This window comes from Pipistrellus hanaki (genome assembly GCF_964339955.1).
Source record: "Pipistrellus hanaki genome assembly, chromosome: 14".
Classification (NCBI taxonomy): domain Eukaryota; kingdom Metazoa; phylum Chordata; class Mammalia; order Chiroptera; family Vespertilionidae; genus Pipistrellus; species Pipistrellus hanaki.
The window spans coordinates 7,222,310-7,238,705 of NC_140516.1; the positions used below are offsets into that span (position 1 = coordinate 7,222,310).

The window sequence follows — 16,396 nt, forward strand, 5'->3', positions numbered from 1 at the left end:
GAGAGATCTGAGGCCTGTTTTTTTCTTTGCTGACAAGTTTGACAGGCCTGAATGTAGTCGATGGCCCCAAAATCTTCCAGATGGCCCCACAGGACTCTCCATGAGGCCTGACTGCCTTCTCCAGGTGGGTTGGAGACTGGCCTTAGTCCCAGCTGGGCCCGAGTAGGGCCTGGAGTTCCCCAGTTAGATGCAGTCCATGCATTCTCTGGGAGGAGGCTAGAGATGACACAGGGTGCCCCAAGCTCTTGACAGGAGGGGTAGTTGATAGGGAGGCTAAGGTTAGGGATGGGTCTTAGTTTTCTATGACCTCCAGGCTGTCTGTGTGGTTGTCCCAGTGGATGTAGAAATGGGTCACCAAGGGATTCCAGGCCAAGATGTTCCATTGGAACTGAGAGAAGTCTGGCTTTGGGTGCTCCTGTATCTCTGGGTCGGGGTACTTATTACTGACTTAATAGCCCATGGAGATGAACTCCTGTCTATGGTAGGTGCAGGTGATGAGGTCCAATGGCATCGCTCTCATGGAGAAGAGATGAGTTGGGGACATCAGCCTGAAAGATGAACATGCGTTTCCCTGCACCACCAACCAGCACCGAGTCTAGGGTTGGATCAAACTCCTCACTCTCAGCTGAGCCAACATAAATGATAATCAACACCAGAGTCTCATTGCACTCAAAGCTGATCTGGAACTGGAAGGGGGATGTGTAAGGGCTTGGGTTCTCCAGCACCATCAGGTTTAGAACCAACACCTTGGCAGATCACCTAGCTCTACAGCAGCTGAAGCTGGCGCTGTGCCAAGACTACGTCTGGGTCCTGTTGGGTCAGCAGGGCAGCATTGCCCTCAGAACTTCCCACCTCCTCTGTCTGAGAACTGAAGTGCATAAAATTGGACTTTTGAATATGACAATGTGCTATCTCTGGAAATCAAGTTCCACCCCCGCCCTCCACTCCAGATTTGTCTGTTTTATTGATTGTTGAAGACTATAGGAGTTCATTTGTTTAGTGAATTTTCCAAACTATTTTTATGAAGATGGTATGCCTTCTGTGTGTGGTTACTGAATTCTCTGCTTAGCTTATGTTCAGCTAATGTTTTGATAGAGAATTGTCTCTATGCTAGGGACTCCAACACTCAGCAGGCTTGCACTAACCCCAGATATCAGCTCAGGGTGAAACTTGGGGTCTTCTCAGGTCTTTTATGAGTGTATGTTTTGCTGTGAGCATGTATATGGATTTTAAAAATCTATACTTGGGTATTTTTTACTATTCTAGTTTCCAAAAATTCCCCCAGGTTTTCCTCCAGGGCTTGAGAGAGCCAAATAGATTTTAAAGCCATAATCTTTTACCCTAGGCACCTGCAGGTTGCAGTTCATCTTGTACTGTTTTTGAGCAATTCTTACCACTTCTCTACCCTGAGTTCCAAGTTAGATTTAAAAATCTGAGCAACTCACATCACTATTTCAGGTAGCTTCCCATCAAGTTTGGACAGATATATAATAAAAGCATAGTATGCAAATTGTCCCCTTGACCAGGTGTTTGTCTGGCAGTTTGACCAGAGGAAGGGAGCAAATACCTGCTGGGCAGCTGGCAGCTGCTAGGGACCCTACAAGTGCACAAATTTTGTGCACTGGGCCTCTAGTTGATTAAATGACCAGTTGACCTGTCGTTATGACATGCAATGACCACCAGGGGCAGATGCTCAAATCAGAGCTTCCCCCTGGTGGTCAGATCGCTCTCACAACTAACCTCCCATGACCAGCAAACCTCTCATGGTTCCTCCCCCTTGCCAACTGGCTGGCCATTCAGCCCCAATCAACCCCAATTGAGACTGGATAAGATGGCCCTGATCCTGTTCAGGCCAGATTGCCGGCCAAGGTGAGGAACCCCACCCATTCATGAATTTGTGCACTGGATCTCTAGTACATAATAATTTAACTCAAATATCTTTTCTGCTACCTCTAGATCCAAAAACAGGGTCCCACCCAGGGCTGCTGCTGCTTCAGAACCTGCTATGTGGGAGAAGCTGTGGGGCAAGTTCATACACACACACACACACACACACACACACACACACACTGCTTTCTACCATTTAGAGTTGCCATTTTTGTGATTTATTATTTGCTTGGAGTTCTGACAAAGTTGTTCCTGACAATTTTGCTTGTTTAGTGATGTTTCAAGGAGAAAGGGGAATGAGACCTTGAGGCTGCCTATTGAACCATTGTGCTGACATGGTTTGTTTCTAAGTAAAATTTTATTGGGGAAAATCATGCATTCAGAAAAGTGCAGTAAGTGTAAGTATAGAGCTTGATGACTTTTCATCTGATTACACCTGTTTAACAAGCAATCCAATAAAGAAATAGGATATCACTTGTTCTCCAGTGGCCCCTCTTGTGCCCACTTTCAGCAAATCTCAAGTGTGATCACTCTCTAACTTCTAACAATGTAGATTGTATGTTTTCTGATATTTTCTAATCTATTTTATTCAACATTATGTTTCTGAGACTTATACATGAAATTGTGTGTAGCTGTAATTCATTAATTTTTATTTCCAAACTTTTTTTTTTTTTTTTTTTTTTTTGTCAGTGTTTCCCTTTCTCTTGTTAATGGTCATTTGTGTACGTGTATTTGTATACTATTATCAATTTTACCATCATGGGCATTTTGAAACACATCTTTTCCTAGTTATATGGGCTTATTCCTTGGAGAAAATATCTAGGTCATAAGGCACATGCTAGATCAGCTTCAATTTTTCAAACTGGTAACACTCAGTGACAAGCCCGCCAACAATGGATGGAAGCTGTGTTTGTAGCACATGCTCCTTAACATTTGCTAGAGCCTGTGGTTTGTTCTTTTTTACTTCTCTGGTGTGTGAGTTATGGTTGTCCAGCATGTCACTCTATTCCCAGAAAAGTGTGAGAGTTGTGGTATCTCCACATCCTCGCCATCCTTTGGTATTGTCAGCCTGTTAGGTTTAAAGTGTTCTGGTGACAGTGCTCTGGATTTCACTGTAGTTTTAACTTGCATTTCCACGATCAACAAAACATTGGAAATGTTCCATATTGGTTGTTCATGTATGTTGCTTTGTGAACTTTCTTTAAATATTTTGCTCATTACTTAATTGAGGTTTTTATCAATCCAATATGTAGTCACATGGATTATTTATAAATGCTGGGCACTAGTCTTTTCTCAGATATATGTATTTTTTTAGTTTCTGGTTTAGTTGTTTATTTTCTTAAGCATAATTTTATAAGTCCAAGTCTATTTTGGAGTTTCATTATTACTCTTCTATGTGTCTATCCTATTTAGCTGTCACACTCTTTTGATCAGTGTCAATTTAAAGGAAAACTTGAAGTCAGATAGTGTGAGTTCTCTTAACTTTGTTATTTTTCAAGATTATTTTAATATTTGATATCATTTTCATAGCCATATTCTTTTTTAATGTTATTGATTTATTCTCTAATCCTTACCTTTTTTCCCCTTCTACTTACTTTGGGTTTAATTTTCTCTTCTTTTTCTGGTTTCCTTAGGTGGAAACTTAGACTATTGCCTTTAGGTCTTCTTCTCTAATATATGCATTCTACTATACAGTTCCCTCTAAGTACTGCTTTCACTCTATCACATAACAATTAATAAGTTGAGTTTCCATTTTTATTTAGTTCATAATATTTAAACATTTATCTTGTGGTTTCTTCTTTGACCTCTGGGTTATTTAGATGTGTCTTCTTTAGTCTTTACATACTTTTATTTTTCCAGCTATCTTCCTTTTGTTGATTTCTAGCTTAATTCCATTCTAGTTTGAGAGCGGACGTTCTATGATTTCTATATTTTAAAATTCTAAGGTGTGTTTTATGGCCCAGAATGTGGTCTATCTTATTGAATGTTTCATATGAACTTGAGAAAAATGTGTATTTTCGTGTTGTTAAGTCAAGTAATCTATAGATGCCAATTTAGATTTGTTGTTTGATGATATCATTGAATTTAACTACAATATGTCTTCATTGATTTTCTGCCTGCTGGGTTTGTCCATTTCTCACAGATGAGTGTTGAATTACCCAAGTATGACATCAGACACAGCGTTTTCCCTTTACAGTTCTATTGGTTTTTGCTGCACACAGTTTGATGCTTTATTGTTAGTTACATACATGTTGAGGACTGTTATGCCTTCTTAGAGAATTGATCCTGCCTCATTATTTAATGCTTTTCTTTATTCTGGATTACTTCACTGGGTTTGATAACTGCTCTATCTGAAATTAACAGCTAATCCTGCTTTCTTTTGAGTAGAGTTAGTATGGTCATTCATTTCACTTATATATAAAAATAAGAAAAGACTAATATGCAAGTTGACTGAATGGTGGAATGATCAGTCACTATGATGCACACTGACCACCAGGGGCAGGTGCTCAATGCAGGAACTGCCCTCTGGTAGTCAGTGTGCTCCTACAGGGGGAGTGCGGCTCAGCCAGAAGCTGGGCTCACAGCTGGAGAGTGCAGCAGTAGTGGCCTCTCCTGCCACAGCAGTAGCACTAATAATGTCTGACTACCAGTTGGACAGCCCCCGAGAGCTCCCAGATTGCAAGAGGGCACAGGCCGGGCTGAGGGACCCCCCAAGTGCACGAATTTTCATGCACTGGACCTCTAGTATAAAAATATATAAGTAGATAGATAGATATTTACATAACATATATAATCAAATACATTTTCAGTATTATTTTAAACAAACTGTTATCTGTTATATCAATACACCATACAAAAAATTAAAGTTTTTATTCTGCCTTTATTTATTTTGTTTTCAATGCTCTTATTTATGTGAATCTCAGTTTCAAATTGCTATCGTTTTAATTTTCTCTAAAGAACTTCTTGGGCCATGTGCAGTCTACAAATAAGCTCACCAAGGGCATTCGTTTTTTATGTTATAGTGCATTTTATCTCAAGAATTATTTTGGTTGTTTTTAAGGTTTCCAACTTTTTGCTTATATTGTCCATCTGTTTTTGCATGCTCTCTATATTATACATTAGTGCCCTTAGCATATTAATTATAGTTGCTTTAAATTCTCACTCTGATAATTCTACCATCCCTGCCATGTCTGGTTTTGATGTTTGCTCTGTCTCCTCAATTTGTGTTTTTTGCCTTTGATATACCTGCTGATTTTTCTTGACAACTAGATATGATGTAATGGGGGAAATGTATATTATAATAAGGCATTTAGTCTTGTGGTGGTGAGGTGTCAGGGGAATTATATAGTTCCATGATTAAATATCAGTCTCTTAGTGAGCTTATGTCCTGGATAGTAAATTTTACAAATGCTTCTTAGGGTTTTTTTTTAATCATCTTTTATCTGGGAAAGACGGGCAAGAGTGGGTTGAAGTTGGGTGTTTCCCTTCTGCAGGTCATTTGGGCTCTGGTTAACTAGTTTTCTCTCACAGCAGAACTATTTCCGAAGAAAAGACTGCTCTGGTGTATAGACATGTGCTGCTTAATGGCAGGGATATGTGCAGAGAAATGCATTGTGCAAACATCATGGAGTGCACTCACTAACCTAGGTGGTATAACCTACTACACACCTAGGCTATATAGTATAGCCTATTGTTCTTAGGATATAAATCTGTACAGATGTTACTGTTCTGAATACTGCATGCAATTATAACACAATGGTAAGTATTTGTGTATCCAAACATATCTAAATACTAGAGGTCCAGTGCATGAAACTTAAGCACTTGGTTGGCGGGGGGGGGGGGGGGGGGGGGGGGGGGGGGGGGGGGGGCGTTCCTCAACCTGGCCTGTACCCTCTCGCAGTCTGGGACCCATCACTTCCTACCACCCACCTGATCACTGCTCCTTAATGCCTGGCTCGCTACTTTTTAGCGCTGCTGCAGAAGTGGGAGAGGCTCCTACTACACCATTGTGTTCACCAGCCATGAGCCTGGCTTCTGGCTGAGCAGCACTCCCCCTGTAGGAGCATACTGACCACCAGGGTGCAGCTCCTGTATTGAGCATCTGCCCCCTGGTGGTCAGTGCGCATCATAGCAACTAGTGGTTCTGGTTGTTCCACTGTAACAGTTGTTTAAGCTTTTATTTTACAGATTTTTTTAAAAATGTACAGTACATATATAGTATGAAAGATAAAAAAAAATGTACACCTGTGCAGGTTACTAACTATAAACGAAGCTTGTAGAACTGGAAGACGCTCTGGGTCAGTAGTGAGTGGTAATGAGTCAATAATGAGAAGACCTAGGATATCACTATATACTAATGCCACTAATGTAGACTATATTCCCACTGTACACATAGGCTAGACTAAATTTATACAACAACATGAAATTAAATCAAAGTACAAGATCTAATGATGCAATCAGGAAACATGGTAAACAGGAAATGCATGAGGCTGCTGCCAGCCTAACACAGCAAACTGTTTTACAGCAAAACATTTTAAGTAGAGATAGTACACTCTCAAGTATCAAGAAAAAAGTACAGTGTAGTACATACATAAACCAGTGACATAGTCATGTATTACCATAATCAAGTCTTGTGCACTGTACATAACTATATGTGCTGTACTTTTATACAATTGGTAATGCAGTAGGTTTGTTAGCACCACCCTCACTACAAACACAAGTGATGCATTACACTATGCCGTTTCCATGGCTACAATGTCACTAGACTATAGGAATTTTTCAGCTTCATGTAACCTCATGGGATCACAGTTGTATATGTGGCTCGTCCTGGACTATAACATTCTTATGTGGCATATGACTATATTTCAAAATAGTTTATTTCTCCTCTTCTCTCAGAACAAGGTCAGGGTTTTTCTCAGACATTTACTGCAGGGATCTGGTCAAGCTCCTGGAGGTAAATCTTAAAATATTATAGAGGCCCCACTATGAATGGGTCCCCCTAGAGTTTTTAACTTTCAGAGTTGTGCACACTGAGCCTGCAGCAATTTGTCAATTACAGTTCAGGTTTGCCTACCTGACACTGTTCCTACAGCGATTTCTGCTGATAAATCTCTGCTCTAGCAGTCATGGCTCCCTCTGTCACCCTGTCTGTCCACTTTGGGGGATGGCACTTTGTCCTACGTCCTTACCTCTCTTATGGATCCTACAAGAGTTGTGGATTTTTAGTCGGCTAGCTTTTTACCTATTGTTAGGGTGGAGTGTTGACTTTCAAACTCCTAATATGGAGAATTGGAAACATTTTTAAAATGAAACATATTAAAGTTTGCCAGGGTTGAGAGTCAGAGGGCAGGGGAGCTTGTGGGTGAAGTTATGAGAAATCAATGTAACAGATCCTTGTAGTGATAGAACCATTCGTTATCTTGACTGTTATGAGTCTACATGAGAAAAATTGCATAGAATAAATAAAAACATGCCCCCCAACACACATATAAAATGTAGTTCATTTATTTTTTAAATTGATTTCATAGAGGAAGAGATAGAAATATCAATGGTGAGAGAGAATCATTGATCAACTGCCACTTGAACACCCCTTATTAGGGATCAAGCCTACAATCCAGGCATGTGCCCTGACTAAGAATTGAACCATGACTTCCTGGTTCATAGGTACAAGCTTGACCAGTGAGCCACACCGGTCCAGTTTTGGTTCACTCTTGAACTAGAGATGCGTGTGAGGTAATAATATTTCTAATGCTTGCACATTCCTAACATGCTTTTTGTTATCTTTATATATGAACGAACTGTGTATATAAATCTCCAGTCAGGGCTGTTTTTTTTTTCCTTGAGACTTTTTAATTGTTCATTTGTCCTCTGGCATTGATTGTGGTTATGGAGAAGTCTGAAGCCAAATTCATCTTTCTGCTCTCATCTGTCTGCCTGCCCAGACCTCCGTTTTGCAGGGCACTTATTTGTGGTTATCATCATAGCAAGTTTTCCTGGCACACAGAATAAAGTTAGTCTCTATTTGAAGACTTTGTTTTTAGAAAGTTTTCTTGAATAGTACCTTTAAAGATAGATTTTATTCTAAATATTTTCTTTAGTTACACAATTTACACAATTCCATTCTCCCTTACCTTTTCTTTTCTCAAAATTCTTTTAGGAACACGTGTTTATATCCATTTTATTTTGCTTGCATTTTTAAATTCTGTCTTTTACGATCTTACTTAGAAATACGTATTCTCCTGTTATCAGTGACAATTTACCTTTATTTCTGTGTGTGTTTTTTTTTTAAATTGTTCTCTCATTTCTTTTCCTAGTTCTTATATACGTATTTCATCATATCCTAATTTATCACCTTGTCCTAAATTCATGGATCTTTGCTGATATTATCTTGTTTTTATTCAATGCTTTATGATATTTTTAAAACTCATGGCGGAATACTTTAAAATTTTCTGTTTTATTGTGGTTATTATGGTAAGTATTCTTTTCATGTCCTTTGATTTATTTATTATTTATTTCTTGTACCATCTTTGATTCTGTGGCTCTTACATTTTGATTAAATATTTTTGAATAAATAATTTATTTTCTGAAACCATTATTTTCACAAGTTTCATTGAAGGAGAGGTCAAGCCTCTGTGTCATGGTAAAAGGAGTGTTCTTTAAGAATAAGAATATTAGCTGAGCCAGAGTGGCTGAGTGGTTGAGTGTCATCCCATGCACCATGAGGTCACTCACTAGTTTGGTTTGATTCCTGGTCAGGGCACATGCCTGAGTTTTGGGCTCAATCCCCAGTAGGGGGTATGCAAGAGGCAGCTGATTTGTTTCTCTCTCAACAATGTTTTCTAAATCTCCCTTTCCCTTCCTCTCCTTAAAAAACAAACAAATAAAAAACAATAAGAAATATTAAAAATTATAAAGAAAACAAAGATATTATATCCGGGTTTATTTTTCACTAGTAAATGGAGATAGGCAGGACGTTGAGGATTGATTATGGACTCTTTTTAATTTATCCACTGCTATGGAAAGCCTTTTCACAAATGTCAAAATTTTGGATAATAATGTGGAGTGGCTGTTTCTCATTAACCTTATTATTTCATGCTTTCCCATTAGATGATGAAGTAAAGGCTATTTTTACATGCTCAACTTTAAATGAGAAGTTCTCAAAACTGTTTTACAAGTCTGGGAAAATTGTTGCATACTAGTATTCTTACAAATACACCTAGACCACAGGCTTTGTAATGTAATAGGCAAAATTTTGATAGTGTAATATTCTGGATTTTCTGAAAATCCTGCTGAAGCTAAGGGAAGGAGAGAAATGGCTCTTTAGCCTATGGGTAAAAGCTAATGAGCTATTAGATAAACACATCTGTACTTTACAATCATTTCTCTGTATGGTCTACAATTGCTTTTCCAAGAGGTCCTGAGCTAGAGAGTTGGGGGGAAGGTATCTATCAAGGCCTAATATAAGGCAGAAAGAGCCTGGGACTGGCTGCTGCCATTTACATATTCATTGTCATAACAAGAACTGAAAACATCAGAGAGTTAAAGCTTGTACTAAAGGCTTCAGGGAAATAGTGCTGTTTTCTTTATCTTTCAAGTGATTTAACTTTCCAAGTTTTCTTTTGACTGAGACCCAAGGCCGATTCGGTTGCTACAGCGATCAATTTACTGGAGCAAATGGGTAGCTGAATGTGCCATAGGAAGCAATCAGAACGGAAGGCTTTGCTTGTGCATGCATGTGTAAGTGTGTGCAGGCTGATCCTCTTAAATAGGTCCTGAAACACTGTGGTAGACTCCAAAGAATGTGATGATTAGTACGATGTGGGTGGGGAAGGATAATTTGAGAAAGATGACTAGATGTCTTGTTTGGACATCTGAGGAGATAGATCTTCAGCAAAATCAGATGTACAGAAAAAACAGCGGGTCTGGGAGTGCAAAATAATGAGTCAGCTTTGGACAAGTTAAGTTTCAGGTGTCTGGTGGCTATCAAGCTGATGTCCCAGGCAGTTAGAAACATGGTCTAGTGCTCTGGAGGGAGGTGTGGACTGGAAAAAGAGACTGGGAAGTCATCAACATCATGCCAAAGGCTTGTCAGATGGAAATTCAAGTGAAAGCTCCAAGATTCATTTTATATCCAACAGGGAAAATAAATACCAGGATTTTTTGTGTGTGTGTGCAAATGGTACATTTCTCTTCGAGGAATGGCATTCCTATATTAGAAAACTTTAGTATTTTGAAACTCATTGCAATCCCCCTGTGAAGTGCAGCTTTTGATTAGTGACAATACTATCTCTGTCCCTGTGCCATAAAATCTATATTTAACCAGGTAAAGTCATAATGGAGAAAATAAAAGGAAAATAGTGTGCAATCTTTTAAGTTAATGAAACCAGCTTGGGTATTTCATCCTGGACTCTGTAATTATTAACATAACTTTTAAGGAAGGGGAGTTGTGAGAAAAAGTGGGGAGTGGAAGACTGTTTAAATGTGTGTGTGTGTGTGTGTGTGTGTGTGTGTGTGTGTGTGTGTGATTTTTATAGTAAAATAAAAAATCATAAAATTTTCATTTTAATCATTTCAAAGTTTATTATATTCACAGGGATCCCACTATGTGAAGTCACTGCTAAGTGGGACAGGATTTCCATTTGACATAAAAAATATCCTAGAACTAGATAATGGTATATGTATACTTGGCATTTTTTTCTCCTCACCCAGGATATGATTTTCATTGATTTCAGAGAGAGAGGAAAAAGAAGGGAGAGAGAGAGGGAAACATCTATGGGTTGCCTCCCTTAATGCCCCAATTTTGGGATCAAATTGAGTATGAGGCTTGACCAGGACTTGAACCTTGACCCTTCTATACACGGGCCAATGCTTCAACCAACTGAGCTACACTGTCCACTGGGCTTGACAGAGGTTGTCTTGAACAAAAACAAAACAAAGTGGAAGTGGGGAGGCTTTAGATCTCATCCTGTGCTTCCGAGAGTAAGATCTGTGGAAGATGTCTTTCAGGGACTAGTATCAATGGCATATTAGTGTCAAAAGTATAGACTTGTTGTGATAAAAAAAAAAATCTTACTGTGTGTGTCTGAAATCACAAAATGGACATTTAATACATGTCAGTTTACTCCAACTACTGGTCTCTGTGACTAAACCTAAAGTGGAGTCGGTGTGTATTGGACATTATCCAGCAGCCTTCCCCTGGCATTGACCTTCCCTTAGAATTGGGCATCTCACCAGGAAAGTGAACACACGGAAATGACAGCAGGCAGCTAAATGAATGGCAAATAGTCACTATGCTTTAGTGGCATAAAAGCAAGTTCACTTGTAACACAGAATATTGTGAAAATACATTTTTTAATGTAGTGGAGAGTTTTAGGAGGCTGTAAAGGACATTCATAGAATTCAGAAACAAGTTGTGAAGAAATGTGTGATTGAATGAGTAAGAAATAATGAGGCTATGGTTGAAAAGTCAGAAGCAGGATTAGGTACTACACTGAGGAATTAGGAGAAAGATGAAAGACAAGGAGAGGGAGAGGCAGGAAAAGGGAGTGGGGGGGAGGAAAGGGGAGATATGGATTTAGTCATGCATGAAATATTGATTTAGTCTTCTTTTTCTAGGGAAAGCTGCAAAGTCATGTATATCCAAAAGGCAGTAAAGTAAGGGGGAATGGCTAATCAGGAGGGTAGGCTGACTCTTCAATTTTCTGGAAGCAAAGCTTTTCAGAAGGAGGGGGTCCTGGAAGCGTGGGGTGGAGTGTGACTACCTGTCTTAAAGAAATGAAGGGAAGAAATGCCATCTATGGACCACAGCAGTGTCACTGGGACTATGTTCCTTGATGCTTCAAATAAAAGAGAAAGTTCTAATTAAGCCAGATAATCAAGTTTTTAATTAATTTTCATTCATTCATTGATTCATTTGTAAATCATTGATGTATTTATTTATTTAATCAACATTAAAATTTGAAAATTTATTACATGTAAGGTCAAAGATACTCCCACCTTTTCTTTTCTTTTTTAAAAAATATATTTTATTGATATTTTACAGAAAGGAAGAGAGAGGGATAGAGAGTTAGAAACATCGATGAGAAAGATATCTATCAGTTGCTTCCTGCATACCCTCCACTGGGGCTGTGCCCTCAACAAAGGTACAAGCCCTTGACCTGAATGGAACCTGGAACCCTTCAGTCTGCAGGCCAACACTCTATCCACTGAGCCAAACCGGTTTTTGCTACTCCCACCTTTTGTTGTTGTTGTTAAGTGTTGGGGAAACAGAAAAAATAGAGAGGAGGAAAGACAACATTTTTGTGTGAAAGGAAGCTCCTGGCAGGAATGTCAAGAAATTTAAGAACTTGAACCTGTTTTTCCACTTACCTGAATGTGAAATCCTCAGGCTCACATTAGCTTCTGCAAGGCTACCATCACACAGGTAGAACTCACTTTAAGATAAGGGCAATTACAAAGCTTGGTTATAAATTCTTTAAAACAAATCACATTTCCTACAACACATAATGCTCTGCATGCTCAAAAGTTTCAATGTTTTGTCCCTAAATACCTCATTAACCCCAATGCAGCAGGGAATGAAACTGCCAGTGGTACTACAAATATGCAATGAATCTTCCCGTGATGTCCAGAGGGCTCTGGTTTAGAAATTCAGCATTAATTGGATTAAATTCAACTAAACAACACAAGGGGAGAAGTTAGAATGGGGCACAAATAAAGAGAAACTTTAATAGTAACCATTGGTCCCACAGGGGATGAAGAATGTTTCTCTATCCTACAAAAGCTTTTTTTTTTAATATATCAATAAATATTTTATTGATTTTTTACAGAGAGGAAGGGAGAGGGATAGAGAGCTAGAAACATCGATGAGAGAGAAACATGGACCAGCTGCCTCTTGCACACCCCCTACTTGGGATGTGCCCGCAACCAATGTACATGCCCTTGACCGGAATCGAACCTGGGACCTTTCAGTTTGCAGACCAATGCTCTATCCACTGAGCCAAACCGGTTTCAGCAAAAGCTGGTTTGATAATAAAACCAACATGAGATAGATTAACAGGAGAAATTCAATTTCATATGTATGGAATCATCCACATACATGAAAAAGTCAGAAACCCCACATACATGAAAAATTCAGAGATAAAAAGGTAAAATACATGACATCCTGAGCTACGGAATAGGATAAAGGCCTGGGGTTTTAAGCAGAGGAGGGTAATTCACCCGAAGAAGAGCAGATGTTGGGAATTAGATGTTTGTTCTATCAAACAGACGGATTACTCGGCTGAAATATATCTCTGGTAATAATTCCCATTCTGGAAAAGACCCTGAGTCTTCTAGGTAGTTAAGGCAGGGGTGGAAGTTTCTCTGAGACTCAGGGAGTCTCAATGGCCTTCAGTTCAAAACAAGCTACATGCCAAAGTGGAATGCTTTTGGGTCTTATATTCTGCTCTTTTCTAGTCTTATCTGACACTAAATTCAAAGAGATTGTGTCCAGGAGTGAATCAGTGAGATGGTGGCCTGAGGCCAGTGCCTTCAGTGGGTTTGATCTCCATGCACCGACTCTTCATTACCTGTCTCCACTGCTGACAGGGATTTCTGAGTGACAGATGCACAGGAGACGGTGGCTTAGGATGTGGGACAGTCCTTCTGCAGATGGAAGCCAGAGCCTCTGTTCCATCTCTTGGAGCTGCTTTCACTTATAATTAATCTCTTGGGAACTGTTGGCTTTTTCTCTAATCAGCATGGATTTTCCAGTGTGAACATCTCTCTGCTTCCCCCTGAAAACTGTCACTTCCCTCTTTGAGGGACATTTCCTAATTTCCATGTCTGGATTCTTATTACAACCAGAACTCTATGGCAACACTCTGAGTGGCCCTGCTGTGTTCTCTGCTCTCGAGTCAGCAGCTGGGGCAGCACTGGTCTGGTCTTCTCTCTGTGCTTTCCTTGACCCTTTATACCCAGGTTGCACCCATCTCCACTCAAGAGACATGATATTAGCACTCTGTCTACATTGTGAGTTTAATAGATGTCTGAGGACCAGATGACGCTTATAACTCATAGCAAGTTGCACATTTTTAATGCAGAATAAGTATTATATAGAAACAATAAAAATACTGTTTCTCAGGAATCAACTCCTCTATCTCAGAGGCAGGATCCACTTGTGAAGGTCATTGAATCAGAATCAGACTTCAGCCTGATCACTAAATGTTTTCACTCATAAGGACCGTAAAAGTCTAGGAATTATAAGCAAAATTACAACCACTGCAAATATTGGTGAGAGAAAGTTCTTCGTTTTGGATAAGGTGCAGTAGGATAGACTGACCTCTGTGCTCAGTACTCACCAGTAGTCCTGGCACATGGTTTATGCTCAGTAGATACTACATTTGTCGACTGTGAGCCAAGTGGGAAACCCCAGAAATGAAGAGGGCCATATATTTCTTGATGTCAATTACCATATTTATTGTAATTTAAGTTACTATCTATTTTATGGAATACAAAGAAGAAGTATAGTTAGCTTTCAACACAATGCTTTCTTATGAAAATTTTATTTTAGACATAGTGCTTTGATGTATATCATGCTGGTATATTCTATAACTTTCTGAATACACTTTCTATTCTGTTTCACTGCTTGGTTATAATGTTTTGTTTTTAGGAACTTTTAAATCACAACTAAACTGAACATACCTCAAATCAGCAATGCAAATATTACACAGTCAAAGCCGTATTTAACAGATAGCTACAGCAAACTTGGTCCATACCAAGCAATAGCAACCTACAACACAGGTAACTCCTGGACAGCTGCATGGCTGATACACACTGAAACACTCCATGGGCTCTGAGCGATATCAGATTTCAGGAATTTGCTCCATATGAAAAAATACATATCACATATTTTTAAATAGAACACGCTCTCTGCCTTTATGGTGATGAATTTAATAGACTTAAGGGCAGCTCTACTTCAATCAAATGGTGTTCAGATATGTGGGACAGTAATTAATTCTAAGGAAATTGATTCTAACAAGTTCAAATTTGTCACCGTGACAGGACAATCATTATTCTAAGGGATCTGCTGTCAGTACCTAGTGACAGACACCAGGCTTGCCATTAGGGAAAGAGCACAGCCATGCGGTGCTATCCTGAGCACCTGGAGGACAGTCTGCCTCTAACAACATAAATGGCAACACTTGTATAGGCAGAGTGTGGGCCAGATTTGGTGATGTACTACTTGTGCGAAATTTTATGACAATCTTCTGAGTGAAGAACCGCTGTCAGAACATTTGATGGACGAGGACCTGAGGTGCAGGAAGGCTAAGTGACTCACCGGGTACTCCACAGCTAGTAAGTAGAGGGGCAAATTTCAAAACTTAGCAGTCTGACTGCAAAGCTCAAGCATTTCCCACACTGCTATGCGGTCCCCTGGCAAGTTAGCATGGGCCAGTAGCCTTTCTCTTTATGTGACAGGTGTTCATAAATTAGACATTTGTGAGTTGGGAAGTCGTTGTGCATCGTTGGCTTGCTCTCAGAAGCAATCCTAATTCTCTCCGGGCTTCACCGTGGGACCAATCAATGCAGGTGCACTGGCATAGAACATCGGAGAGTGAGCGGTTGCAAAGCACTTGTTTTTTATATGGTCTTTCCAGAAGTGTTTAGTTTGTGGGCTTATAAAAATATGTTTGAAATATAAAATTAAAATTAATAGAGTGTAGTATTACAATTTTAGTCAATATATAAAGTATATAATATAACAGCAAAAGAATTTTCTCCTCCTGTTTCCTACTACTCCAAGGATAAATCAATGTTCCCACTTTGAGGAGTCTTCTATATAATTAATATAAATGTAAGTTTTTAAATTTTACAAAAATTATATCAAAGTATTCAATTGTTATGAAACTTGACTTTTACCTTACCAATATATCATCAATATAGAAACTCAATTTTACCTATTTCAGTAAGAAGGGAAATTATTGGTTCATGTATTCCAAGGATGAATTGGATGAGCAACTATAGGATCAGAAGAATAGAATTGGAACCCAAAATCTGTACACTCTTCCTATTTCAGATTATTGTGGATTTTCACCTTGATTTTTTTTTTCTCTCATTGCAAAGTAAGTTATCTCTACAGGAGAGGAAATGTGGCAGTTCCCATCAATTCCCAGGTCCATGTTAAAAAATCTATGGCATGCCGAAACCAGTTTGGCTCAGTAGATGGAGCGTTGGAAGAATCTGGAAGGCCCAGTGGTGCTCACTGTACTTCATATGGAGTATGACAATCACAAGCTCCCTGGAGTCTATCAGGGTGTCTGCAAAGTCTCCATGCAAGCTGCTGCCAATGAAACTGAAGGAAAAAGACATGCTGCTGCGGTGCACAGCTCCCAGGGCTGGAGGCTGCATGAATGGAGACCGAGCACGCCCTGACACAAAGCCCTCTGTGTGTCCGCATAAGACACAGAGCCCTCTCACTGTGTCCACATAAAACACAGAGCCCTCTCCTTGTGTCCACATAAGACACAGA

At 39.4% G+C, this 16,396-nt stretch overlaps 1 pseudogene across 1 annotated transcript; it reads right to left on the minus strand.

The window, feature by feature from the left end:
• Positions 1-292: 292 nt before the first annotated feature.
• On the minus strand, positions 293-1,367 carry LOC311632673 (histone chaperone ASF1B-like; annotated as a pseudogene). The gene is made up of 2 exons: positions 1,341-1,367; positions 293-746 (listed from the first exon to the last, which is right to left on the minus strand). The product of its transcript is annotated as a histone chaperone ASF1B-like (transcript).
• Positions 1,368-16,396: the final 15,029 nt, after the last annotated feature.